The sequence below is a fragment of the Hibiscus syriacus genome, unplaced genomic scaffold (assembly GCF_006381635.1).
Source record: "Hibiscus syriacus cultivar Baekdansim isolate YM2019G1 unplaced genomic scaffold, ASM638163v2 tig00117017_pilon, whole genome shotgun sequence".
Taxonomy (NCBI): Eukaryota; Viridiplantae; Streptophyta; class Magnoliopsida; order Malvales; family Malvaceae; genus Hibiscus; species Hibiscus syriacus.
This window is the reverse complement of record NW_024063526.1, coordinates 4,102,190-4,115,963: the sequence shown is the minus strand read 5'-3', so window position 1 is coordinate 4,115,963 and position 13,774 is coordinate 4,102,190. Positions and strand designations below refer to the sequence as shown.

The window sequence follows — 13,774 nt, the reverse complement described above, 5'->3', positions numbered from 1 at the left end:
CTAGGGCAAAGAATATGAACACTAATGAGAATAGAGAACCGAGGAAAGAGGCTACGAGGATGACCTTCTAACCTATTCTAATATCGTATTCTAAAATACATGCCTCTTTGTTTAAAGCAGACGTAGCATGCCCCCACAAGTTAACTTCACTCCAGCCGCCTTACCCTTATTAGTATAATGCCAACCCTTATTGCGAGTATCACTTAGGGTTTGTTGGCCATGATATCAAGAACTGTCTTGCATTTAAGAAGATAGTTCAAAATTTGATCAACACAGAAGACCTATAATTCAAAGCACCATCTACAAACACTTATACCCTTCCCAATAATAAGGGACATGTAGTAAATATGATTGGCGAAGAGGAAAATAAGAGGTTGAAGAAAGATATATCAGAAATCAATTCTCCTCTTAGCGTGGTGTTCAAACGTTTGTGTAAAGAAGGGATAATCAAGGGTAATCCCGAGTTGAAGCCTATTGGGTGTAAAGCGTATTGTGATTATCACCAAGAAGAGTGTCATAACATTCATTATTGCCATTACTTCCAAGAATTACTTTAGGAGATGATGAAATAGAATTCTTTGATCAAGAGCAGTGTAGAAGAAATATGGATGTTTACATGGCGGATAGCTCTAACAAGGTGCAAGGAACAAGAAAACTTGTGATCATCATAGTCAATCCTAGAAACTATGAGTGTCCCTCCATAGCTTAAGGTAAGCTTCATCTAGCTCATGTTTTTGGTTTATTTTGGTTGGTTCTTGTAACCTTAAGTAATAGGTAAGCTTAAGGAAAGGTTATATGAGTTTAAAACTATGAAATAGAGGAAATATTGGAGATTTAAAAAATGGGTACATCAAATGTCTTCTGGATTGTTACAACTGATCTCAATTTCTGAATGGAAAGGGGAACGAGTCACTGTGGACTTTGTTGCCATGCTACCTTTGAAATCCAGTAAAAATGACTCAAAATGGGTAATTGTGGAGAAATTGACCAAGACAACTCACTTTATTCTAGTTCGGATAGATTACTCGATTAATAATTATGTAGAGATGTATATAAAAGAGATAGTTTGGTTGCATGGAGTATTTGTATTGATAGTGTCCTACCCAGACCCAAGGTTTACTTCAAGATCCTAGAATTCTTTGCACGAGGCATTGGGTACTCAATTGAATTTCAGCATGGCCTTTCAACCACAGATGGATGGTCAATCAGAACATACTATTCAGATATTGGAAGATATGTTGCAGGCATGTGTGATTGATTTCTAGGGATTATGGGAAAAATATTTGCCTTTAGCAAAATTTGCTTACAACAATAGGCATCAATCGAACATTAAGATGGCTCTATACAAAGTTTTATATGGGAGGAAATGTCTAACACCATTAAATTAGTTTGAGTTAAAAGATCGAGATCTAGTTGGCCCTGATTTTATTAAAGAAATGGAAGATAAAGTGAACATTATCCAAGATAATCTTAAGATAGCTTCCGATCGACAAAAGTCTTACGCCGATCTAAAGAGAAAAGAGATTGAATATCACGTGGGGGATTAGGTATTTCTGAAATTATCACATTGGAAGAAAGTATTACGGTTTGGGCGCAAAGAGAAAACTGAGTCCGAGATTTATTGGACCTTATGAGATTTTAAAAAGGGTCAGACCAATAGCTTATCTATTAGCTTTGCCTCCCGATATGGACAAGATCCATAATGTTTTTCATGTGTCGATGCTCAGAAAGTACTGATCAGATCCATCGCATGTTATTACACCGGAGGAAATAGAGATTCGACCAGATTTGTCTTACGAAGAAGAACCAGTGCGGATCTTGGCTTAAAAAATTAAAGAACTACTTAACAAAAAGATTCCTCTAGTTAAAGTACTTAGGAAAAATCATAAATACGAGGATGAATTTTCTTAAGGGGGATAATTTTAATACCCCAAACATCAGGTTAGTGACTATTATGAAAGGATTTATATTTTGGTGGGTTAAATTGAGTAAATTGAAAAGTATAAGAAATGATTTAGGAAATTGTGTTTAAGACTCATTAGTAAGAATGGAAGGGCAATTTGGTCTTTTAGAAGGAATGAATTTAATATTCATTTTATTTGGGATATTTATAAAGTGGATAGAGGAAAATGGTAAAAGCTTAAATTGGTTCTTTTCTCCTTCTCTTTCTTCCTGTCGTCCCTATTCTCTCCATAGCTAAGGTAAGATTTCCTTCAAGTTGGTTTTTCCTTCCGTTTTTGGGTTGGTTTTGAAGCCTTAAGTGATATAGAGGCTTAATGAAAGTTCAAGGAGGATTAAAACTAAAAGATGAATGATTTATTTGAGATTTAATAAAATGGGTTTTTAAATGATTTGATGAAATTTGGTTAGTTATTGAAGTTAAAAAGTATATTTGACTTGCCAAAGAAGTAAATAAGAGATTTGGAGACTTATAAGTGATTAAAAACATGTTTGAAATTTGGGTTTGATTTTTAGTTTTAAGGGTTCTTTTAAGTTATTGGATATTATAGTGAGATTTATGGATGTAAGTTAGTTGGATCAAGTAATGATGAGTTTAATGGTATGGTTAGAGATAAGAGTAAGAGATTTAGGTAAATTTTGGGTAAAAATTGAAGTGAAATATGTAAAATCTGGGTAAAGGTATATGTACTAGAAGAACAATACCAATACTATAGGATTAAATTTGAGGAAAGAGGATGAACACGTGAAACAATATTGATACTGATGCAAGTAGTATCGATACTGATGTGTGGGTATCGATACCAAGAGGAATGTATCGATACTGTAATTGAAAAATGGATTCTAGAATGCTAAAATGGATTCTAGAATGCTAAAATGGATTCTAGAAAGCTAAAATGGTATCGATACTGAAGGGAGTATCGGTACCATAGTATAATATGTATCGATACCATAAGAGGGGTAACGATGCCATTCAGTTTGAAATTTTACGTTAGGATGAAATTTTAATAGAATTCAAAAATAATAGTACTTTTAAGTTTTATTATTTTGTGTAAATATTACACAGTATACTAACAATTGTATTGTATGAGTAATTATAGATGCTTGTGTAGATCGTAATCAAGCTCCTCAGTCAAGTCTGAAAAAGGGAAAGGATAAAATTACGAGTAGTTGGACATCATTAAGGCATAATAGTGAGGCATACCATGTGAGTGCATTTATTGTACATATAAGAGATGAGGATGACTTGCGATGATTCCACCTCAAATGTTTTGATTAAAGTATATTTTACAGTATTTCGATATGTTTTCATAATGTTTATGGAAATGATATTACGAATAATTTTAGGTGGCGCTTGGTTGGATGGAATCCCTTGGAATTGGGGGGAATTAGAATCAAATTCCACCACTTTCTAATGTTTGGTTCAAGTTTTCCAAGGGAATTGGAATCCCTCATGACTTCAACTTTCCATCAAATGAGGGAAAGTGAATTCCATCCAAGAATGGATGGAATTCAATTCCCTTGTTGGAGGGAATTGAAATTTGACCATACTACCCTCATCAATCTTTTGGTAACTTATTCATATATTGAATAAAAATATTTTTTTTATTATTTCGGGTCGGGTCGGGTTTCTAATTCATATATTCGGGTCGGGTCGGTGAAACTTTATTTTGGTCGGGTCAGGTCGGTTTTTTTAAGTGTGATATTCAAGTCGGGTCGAGTTCGGGTTTAGGGTGAAAAATACCCAACCCAAAAATATATATAATTTTACCTTATATATTTAGGAATAATTACAATAATACCCCTCTATATATTTTTTTCAATTAAGTCACTGTTTTTATTGAATAAAAATAATTTTTTATTTTGTTCGGGTCGGGTCGGGTTTTTTAAGTGTGATATTCGGGTCGAGTCGGGTCGGGTTTTTTTAAGTGTGATATTCGGGTCGGTTCGGGTTGGGTCGGGTCGGGTTCGGGTTTAGGGTAAAAAAATCGGACCGACCTAAAAAATATATATAATTTTACCTTATATATTTATGAATAATTACAATAATACCCCTCTATATATAATTGTTTCAATTAAGTCAATGTTTTTATTGAATAAAATAATTTTTTTATTATTTTGTGTCGTGTCGAGTCGGGTTTCTAATTCATATATTGAATAAAAATAGTTTTTGGTATATTTTTTTGTAACTAATTAACATACTCCGATTGGAATGTATCGAAATATTGCTCTATCTTTTGGTAACTTATTAACATATTTTGATTGCGATTATTTTAACTTATGATGTTTATTAGCATGATTTTTATAATTTATTGAAATGAATAATCAATCAATAAAATGAAATTTTAATATTTTTTAATTTTTTATAATATATTACTACATGTAAGTTGTAAAACAAACTAAAATAAAGCAAAAAAAACAAGAAGGATAATTCTGTCATTTTACATTACTGAAATCAAATTCATCTGACATGTGTGCGAACCAAACAGAATATGGAATTGGATTTCAATTCCATTTCCTGCCAACCAAACAGAATATGGAATCGGATTCCAATTCCTGACAGATTCCAATTCCTTCACAGATTCCAATTCCCTCAGAAACATTCCAGCGAACCAAACGCCACCTTAGAGTATGAACTACTCCAAAATGAATAGATGAACGTTTATGTTGTTTGAATGATTATTTATGTTTCAAAAATGAATGTTAAATCTGTGAATTTGACTTAAAAACCCATTGTATGTGCATTGAGAGTCATAGGTACATTTCGACATACATTGTATGTAATGATTATCGATCGATTTTGTGTAATGCATAATGGTGCATTTTCGTATCAGTACTATTTGTACTTTCGGCACTAAATGTGCAATCATGGTATTCATAATGAGATTTTAAATCACCATTTAGATATACAAATGTATATAAACGTAACTAATATTTTAAAGAATCTTCAAATTTTTTGTTATAACAAAGAGGTAGAGATTGTTAAACATGTTTGATATTGTGATATACCAAAAGTAACTAATATTTTAAAGAAATTTTAAGATTACATTCGATTTGGTCATTCAAATATACAAATTTGTTTTAAGTTCAAATCTCCATTATTACTCCTTGCTCTATGAAACAATGAGTTATATACTGGAAAAAAAATTCAAATATTTTTTTCAAAGGGTGTCATATTTTAATCGAGTCAAAAATAAATTTTTAATCATGTAGTATTGATACTATTCATGTGGTACCGATACTAGTATCGATATAAATCGCCTAAAATGTAAAGCAGTACCAATACTCTCGTTATGTTTTTTAAAAATGCAAATTCTAGTACAACACTTTAATATCGGTACTCCTTTGAGTATCAATACCAGTAATGATAATCCCTTGGTGAGTATGATACTCCCCTTCCCAAAGGCTTGATTTTTTAATTAATGCATGCAATACCGATACTCCAAGCACGAGTACCAGTACTCAAGGTTTCTAGGAAGCATTTATTGTTGCAAATTTCTTCTCACCATTCTATTAACTCCCACAACAACCCAAATGGATAGAATTGAATGAAGGGGAAAAAACAAGATTTCAAGTCACATGTTAATAGAAGAGATCAAAGAGAAAGTCAAAGCAATCACAATAAGTCAAAAATTCAAGATAATGTTTTCAAATATTCTTTTTGCTTTCAAGAACACTTTTTTACTTTTTGTTTCATTCTTCAAGTGTTCTATTTGTTCTGAATTGTGCAAACACATTCCTCGTTAGTAATTTTTCAAAGCTTGCTCTTTGTAATTTCTTCTAGGAAGGGTTGTACAATTGAGACTTTGGAGTATAAGTCTAACAGTATTGTAGGGTTACACCTTATCCTAAAAGGTTTGAAACAATTAGTGAATTTGTTGAAATCCTTAGTGTAGAAGCTAAAGTAGTGGATGTAGACTTCATTGAAGAAGTTGAATTACTCTAAAATTGCTTGTGTCAAATTTTTCATTCTCTTGCAAAAAAGCTTCCATCAATCTTTTAATTGTTAATTCATCCCCTCTTATCCATTCATGGGTTCGATTGACTCAACATTCCTTTATATGTAAAGAGCTTTGAAGGTGTTGTTAAAGTTGAGAAATCAATTCAGAGTCAATCCATGTAGTAATAATATCATCAACATATGCCATGAGAAAAACAATTCCTTTAGAAGACTTGTAAAAAAACAGAGGCACATTGACTCTGTATAAAAGAGAATCAATGATGATGGATCAAAACTTATCAAACCAAGCACGCGGAGCCTTTATTAAACCATAAAGTGACTTTTTTAGTTTACAAATATCATAAGAGGGTGTAGAAAACAACCCTTTTGGAGGAGTCGTATAAATTTATTCCTTAAGATCCTCATGTAAAAAGGTATTCTTAACATTCATCTGTAGAAATGACCATCCCTTGAAAGCAACAATAGCTAGAACAAGTGACACTATCATTATTTTGGCCACTAGTGTGAATGTCTACTCATAATCAATTTAATACTCTTATCGATTTTTAGTGCCACCAATCTTGCTTTATACTGATCAAGTGACCTATCATATCTCAGCTTAATGGAATATACTCATTTACAATCAATGTGTTTAACATCAGTTGTACAAGAAAAATATCTCAAGTATGATTTTCTTAAAGAGCTTGAAGTTTTTCTTGCATGGCTTTATCCCAGAATACATGTTTAGTGGCTTGAGAATAAGAGGTAGGAACTTTTATATAAGCTAAAATAGTAGGAAAACCATACCTAGTAGGAGGATGACTGATACGAGTAAATCTCCGAAGAGCCACTGAAGTGGGTTCTAGATCAGGATCACGAAGGATTTGTAATGATAGAGGTTGTTGTCACTGATAGAAAAAATCAGATTTAAAACACTCAATTGAGGGAGATATATCTTCAAAGCTAGGAAGAAGAATACCATGTGAAGGGAGCTCCTGCTAGTGAAAATAGAAATCATATTAAAAGAAAACCACATTTCTAGAAACTCGCAATCGATTATTGGCAGCATCATAACACAAAAATCCTTCGTGAGCAGTGTTATATCCCATAAATTCACACCTTAATGATTGAGCTTTAAGCTTGTGACGTTCATGTAAAGGAAAGTGGACAAAGTAAACACGTCCAAAAGTGTGTAGTTTATTATAATCAGGTTACATACCAAAAAACGAATGTAAGGAGAATAAAATTTCAATTGTTGAGAAGGTAGCCGATTAATCAAATAAATTATAATCGTAGAGCTTCCACCCAAAATCTAGGAGAACTGAGGCTTCTAAAAATAAAGTTCGAACCATATCCAGTAGGTGACGATTTTTCCATTCAACCATCTGATTCTGTTGAGGGGTATCTGGACAAAATCGTTGAGATATAATATTTTTTGTAAGAAAACTTATAAACCATGTGACATATAGTCACATCCATTATCAAACCATAAAACCTTAATGGGGGTGGAAAATTAGTTTTAATATAAGCCACAAAACTTCTTAAGATAGTGCACACTTCAGCTTTAGTACGCAAAAAATATATCAATGTGAAACAATTATAGTCATCAATGAATGTTACGGAATATTTATAATGTGCATGGGAAATGATAGGAGTAACACCCTAAACATCATTGTGTATAATCTCAAAACATGTATTAGCGCAAGTAACATAAGTAGGAAAAGGTAATACTTTACTCTTTCCTAGTTTAAAAATAGAGCATCAAGAGATAAACTATTAGAAGAACACTAATTTTTGTTACCAAGAAAACCATGCTTCATCAAATTAGACAATATCACATTATTTGGATGGCCCAATCGTTTATGCCAAACATTAGCCTTATTTTAAATAATAACAGAAGCCATAGACAGTTTTAGAAATGAATTGCAATGGAAATAATCTGCCCACTTTAGGTCCCCTCGCGATCACTTTCCCTTCCACTGATCCTGAACAAGACAAACACGATGTGAGAAATTTACATTACAATTATTATCCAGCAGTTGCCCAACTGAAAATAAACTAGTAAACAATTCAGGAGAGACAAATATATGATAGAAGGAATGTCCAATGTCACCAATGGTTGTAATTGGAAGATTACTTCCATTGACAATCTAAATTTATTGTTTGCTAGTATTCTTTTGAAGATTACGCAACCAATCAAATGATCCAGTCATATGATATAATGCCCCAAAATCAACAAATCATGGATAAGAAACAATATTACCTTGACCATGAAGTCCAAGGCTAGAGAATGTTGTGATGATCATCTGTTTGACCATTTCTAGAGTAGCAAAAGATTGATTTGTGCCAGCAATTGTGGTTGTAGAACTGATACTAGTAGGGTTTGAGATAGAAATCTGAAAAGCTTGGCCTCATCAGTTTTTTGGCCATGTAGGACATTGCTTCATAATGTTTCCATTCTGTTCAAAATAATTGTGTAATTTCTTACCCCTATTACGAGAAATATGACCGAACTCCTTCAATAACATTAACAACCTTATATATCTCCTTGGACATACATATAAAAACTTGTGTAGCCATTCTTTGTTCTTCACGCTATAATTCACCAAGACATATATCCAAGGAAGGGGCATGTTTTTTATTTAGTAATCCAGCTCGTGCAACTTCAATTTTGGTCTTAGTTTCATCAAAAACTAATCACGCCTACCGATAACCCCGTAAAAAGATTATATTTGGTGCCTTTTTACTTAGGTTATTGGGTGTTGAAAATCTTATTTCATTGCATATAGTTGTATTTAGCATCATGTAGTTGCATATGATGGTGATATTTTGTTGCTGCATTTTAATGACAAAACGGGTGTTGCTTAATGGGAAAGGTTGTGTTTTGCTGATGATGTGCAGGTGATTGAGTTGAATGATAAATGGAGAACTGTTGAAGCTAGCAGAGATAGAAAAATTCTATAGCATTCTGGATGGAATTTCTAGGCGTTGAAAAAGATTAAAGGCCGAAGATATTTTGCTGCCAAGACGTCCAGCCAACTTGTCCAGCCCACACATGTGAATGGAATAGTCCATCTTTAAGATATAAGGATAATGATATCCCATTATTAAGGAGAAGTTAGAGAATTTATGAGAATTTAAGAGCTTCATGAGAGTTAGAGAGTTCTTTTTTATTTTAGTATAAATAAGATAAGATAGAAGAAGAGAGAGAGTCAACAATAGGCAAAATAAATAACTCCATTATTTTTCTTTTTCTTTTTAAATTTTCTTCTTCCTTTTGGTGGTGTCCTCCACATCCAAGCTTCAAGGGGTAGCAAGCTAGGCCTTTTTAAAGTTATTTTTTGAAATATAAAGTTTATTTTGGTTTATCCACACTCTGTTTTTTAGTAAAATTTGATCTCATTAATGGTTAAAGTAAACCAGTTGGAAATAGACATATGTGGTTCACATTTCATGTAATTTCCATGCTACACTCCATGATAGACCTATGTCATTTGACTATGTTTGTATACGTGACCATTGATGGGTCTAGACATGATAGATATGACAAAGACCACTTTGATCCTATATGGATATAGTTGATGGACGAGATTGTTATAGAATACTTATTATATGATAGAAAATTTTGAGCTCTGAAGGTTGTACATTTGTCAAAAACATATGTTGTCCTAGTGGGAGATTGTTGGATTAAAATCCATATTTGTGGGCACGTATGTATAATGTACAATGTTATCATAAAGTATGACACAAAATTAAGTGACTAATTATGTTACATGTGTTGTATGTATTAAAGTGTCATGGAATCAAAGTGTAGATACCATAAGTTGTATTTATAATTTAATGAGGAGCAGAATTATAAATACTTAAAAGATTGACTTAATATTCAATCTATATAAAGATGTAGTGGTTCCCAATAAATAGGTTAACTTGTATTATTCTTATCCCGTCAAAGAGTTTTTATAGCAAGAGCAAACCTATTTTCTTAGAAGATCACAACCAAACAAAGACTCAAAGATCTTAACCTATCAATTAATTCAGGTACGCTTCCGCAAATCTAGTATTCTATTTTTGATGATTTGGCATGATTAGATCCTTGTTGTGTATCATAATTATTTATGATTTAATTCTAACAATGTTACCTCATCAATGCAAGCAAACATCACTTTATCGACAATTACATCTTAACAAGGGTTTAGATTTCATTACCTCATAGTCAGTACCTTCTATCCAACCAATAGTATTGATAATCATGCCGGTAGCTCGACATACATCATTACGAGCAAAGTGAGTCTCCAGCATTTGAGCAAGCTGATTTTTACTGTACAACAGCAAGATCAATGAATGTCATAATAAGTCTCTTCTATCCAAAGAAAGTATATGAACAAAAGAAAATATAAAAAATTAGTCACCTAGGTGTTGTATGGCCGTAAAAATAAGCAAGAGACAGCTCAACAGTGGATCAATGGGCAGTTCAATAGGCGTAGCAGCAATACATCCAGGGACTGTAATAGATCGTTGGCGTGTATCTAAATCCACAAAGGTAGGTTTCCAACCTAGTTTAGCTGCCCAACTAAGAAGCATCCTCGATAAGCTGCTCTTCCCAGAATCTGGAGGCCCCACAATAATCACTATTGGTCCCTGGGATGCCTGGGAATCATCCGGTGACGAAGCTTTAGCACGGTTTCTCCGTGCTTCTAGTACAGCATGTACATTCACGTAACTGATCATAGGTGTCTGCAAATCAGCCATTGCAACAGCATCAGCTATCTCTATGTACAATTTGAAAGCTGCATGTATGTATTACAAGCCCAGGATTCTAACTTTCAAGAAATAAGTACCTCATCAGCTGTATAATCAGTTTCAGTATCACCATCTATCTCAATTGTAGCACCATGCCAAGTGAAAACTTATTAATGAACAAATTCTCTTTATTATCACACGCTATAAACAAATCAAGAAGCCAAGCAAAGAACAAGATTGCAACTAAAGATTGGCTCTTTGTTTCCTAGGAAAAAGAATGTTTAAAACTTACGGCGAACTTGAATCGAGAAGGGATAGTGATCCACGACTGAGGGCACAATTAGGTACCAAAAATCTCCGCTGAGCCGTTAAATAATTGAAGTTTCACCGGCTTTTCATTACCAATCTTGATTCTGAGCTCGTGTTCTCTCTCTAACTTCACTTGCTTTATCGACGATGCCGAGGAGGAGCCACTGGCACCACCGTAAGACATGGTTTGTTGGCAGATTAAAACGTCGGATTAATGCTGGAACTTGTTTCATTTGAGGATTTATAGACGGTTTAATGCCCAAGCGAGAGAGAGAGAGCCAAAATTAAATATTGACAGGAGCCGAAATATTAAACTATTTAAGTAAAATATAAAGACTCATTAGGTATTTAAACTTGAAATTCAACATGAACAAACGACCTTAGTGATTAAGAGGATTATTGTTATCCTTGAGGTCCCGAGGCGTATGTAGGGTATGAGTGTTAATTGTCAAATAGTTGAAAGTCTTTGTATATATAGTATATTGTATTCACCTTAAATTTATAATAAAAAACTCAAAATTCACAAGACAATTTCTAATTTGTCTAATATTTACACTTACAATGACCTAAATTGTAATTAGATTAAAAATTTGAAAACACGTACTTATCATTCTTTAATTCGACTACTACTTGATTAAATATTTAATAAATTTTTATATTTTTTTAAATTTAAATATTTATTTTTATATGAACAAAAATACTATTAAACTAAAATTATATCGAATATACAAATTTTAACAGAGTACGAGGCCCATTAGTTCTTAAGGGAGCCGGGCAGGGTAGTTTGAAGAGTTCGGAAGTTTAAAACTGCTTTTCGGCAGTTGAGAAAAGAGCAAATTCTTTTCTTGATTTCGAATTATTATTACTAGTACCAACTATGACGCCCAAAGAGAGGTAGGACATTCTAAAGATGGTGGTGTTATATATTTTATTAAAATATTTTATTGAAAAAGTCTTGTAAAAATTGGTATTATAATAATTTTTGATTATTTGAATTTTAAATTAAACCTTTATTTAGAGATAATAGTGACGAGGTTTTACGGAGATTCGTAACATCTTGTATTTAATTGGACAACGAATGGTAAAAGTTTTATGGGAGATTGGACGAGGATGGAGACAAAAAATAGACCCGTTGTATTAGATGACACGAGTTAATATTCCTGCGGTTAAAGTCAAACATGTATTATTTAGTTTGTTAAGTTGTTGGATTAGTTTGTTAGGTGAGTAAAGAAAAGAGCTTAGTTCACATTTGGATATAAAATCTAAAGCTGACAATAAGAAGAAAGGTTATTGTTCATAAGAAAAATTGTTTCTTCGTTTATACAGATTCTTCTCGATAATGACAATGAGAAGAAAGGCTTATGCTTGTGAATGCCCTATCTCTAAAGCTGAACACATTGCAACCGTATTGAATAGACTTCCTTCATAATATCAGTCCTTTGTAATGGTTGTCACAACAGGTTCCAATATCTTTTTTTCTGGATGATATTATAGATGTGTTAGTAGATGCAGAGGCAGAGGCACAACTGATAAGTTTTAATCAACTTAATAATCTTTTCATAAGCGTCTTTATGATTCGATTATAAGAGGCAGTGAGTCTAAACTTTTTTTTTTGAAAGAGGGTACTTTGTATTATAAACGAATGCAAAGTACACCACCTCAAGCATCTCATTAAAAAACCTCTCTAACCCTAAATGGAAGAAAAAGAGTGAACCAAGAGGTGGAAGAGAACAAATAGAAGGAAAACACATACATTCAGCATGGCATACCCCAAACTACAACAATACTCACACAAAACACCCATACACTCCAATCAGCATAAAGAAATAAGAACAGATTGGACTATCGAAACTGAACTAAAAACGAAACAAACATCAATGTGGAGTGTCTGAACCACAATGAGACCCAGATACACCAAACCTGATAAACACTACATAACACCAAGGCTTCATCAATCTTCAACAAGCACGCAAAAACAATGAAAACATTCCTTGATTGTATGATTGTAAAAATATGAATAAAGTTCCTTCACATAAGAGAAAAGAAATTCTTGGTCTGGAACCACCATACTTAGTTGGTCCATAACCATTTCTAAGCTATTTCAGAAGCATCATGTTTTAATTGGTATAAAAGTATTTTTAAGTGCTATAAGATCATTATCTTTAAGTATCTACTTATTTTTTATGCCTATACAAACCATGTAGAAATAGTTGATATGCATAAGACAAGTTAAGCACGTGTTTATCTAAGACTATTGACTCAACACATTCAAAAGATATATGACTTGTTTTCACATGATAAGATGTCAATTATCTTTTATGAAGATAATGTAGAATGTGTGGCTCAACTGAAAGGAGGATACATGAATATGTTCAAGTGGTAATTTAGAAGATTTATTCACCAATGCATTATCTATTTCAAAATTTGAAGAGTTAATTCAATATCTTAAGTGATATTGTCATGATGGTGAGTACATATGTATTGTACTCTTTTTTTCTTTAGCCGATGTTTTGTTTGAACAAGACAAATTATCTTTATAAACATCAAAGGAGATGTATTTTAAATATTTATTTATGTGGATGTCTATTATAGTTAGAACATTATGTGTTGAATAAGACTTTTAGTTTAGAGAAAATATTATACACAATTTATATTAAAATAATAATACAAATTTCTCTTATTATCCTCACATTTATCTCTTCTTGTACTTTTTTTGCTGCCTTCTAGTTCTAAGACTTCGCCTTGACTAATCTGGACTGACCCGAGTTGCATATATGACTTTTGGTGGGTGAATCTTCCAACGGAGATTTTCTGTATACACAAGAA

At 32.7% G+C, this 13,774-nt stretch overlaps 1 pseudogene; it reads right to left on the bottom strand.

The window, feature by feature from the left end:
• LOC120195669 overlaps positions 1–11,203 on the bottom strand; it is a 49,004-nt pseudogene extending 37,801 nt beyond the window's left edge.
• Positions 11,204–13,774: the final 2,571 nt, after the last annotated feature.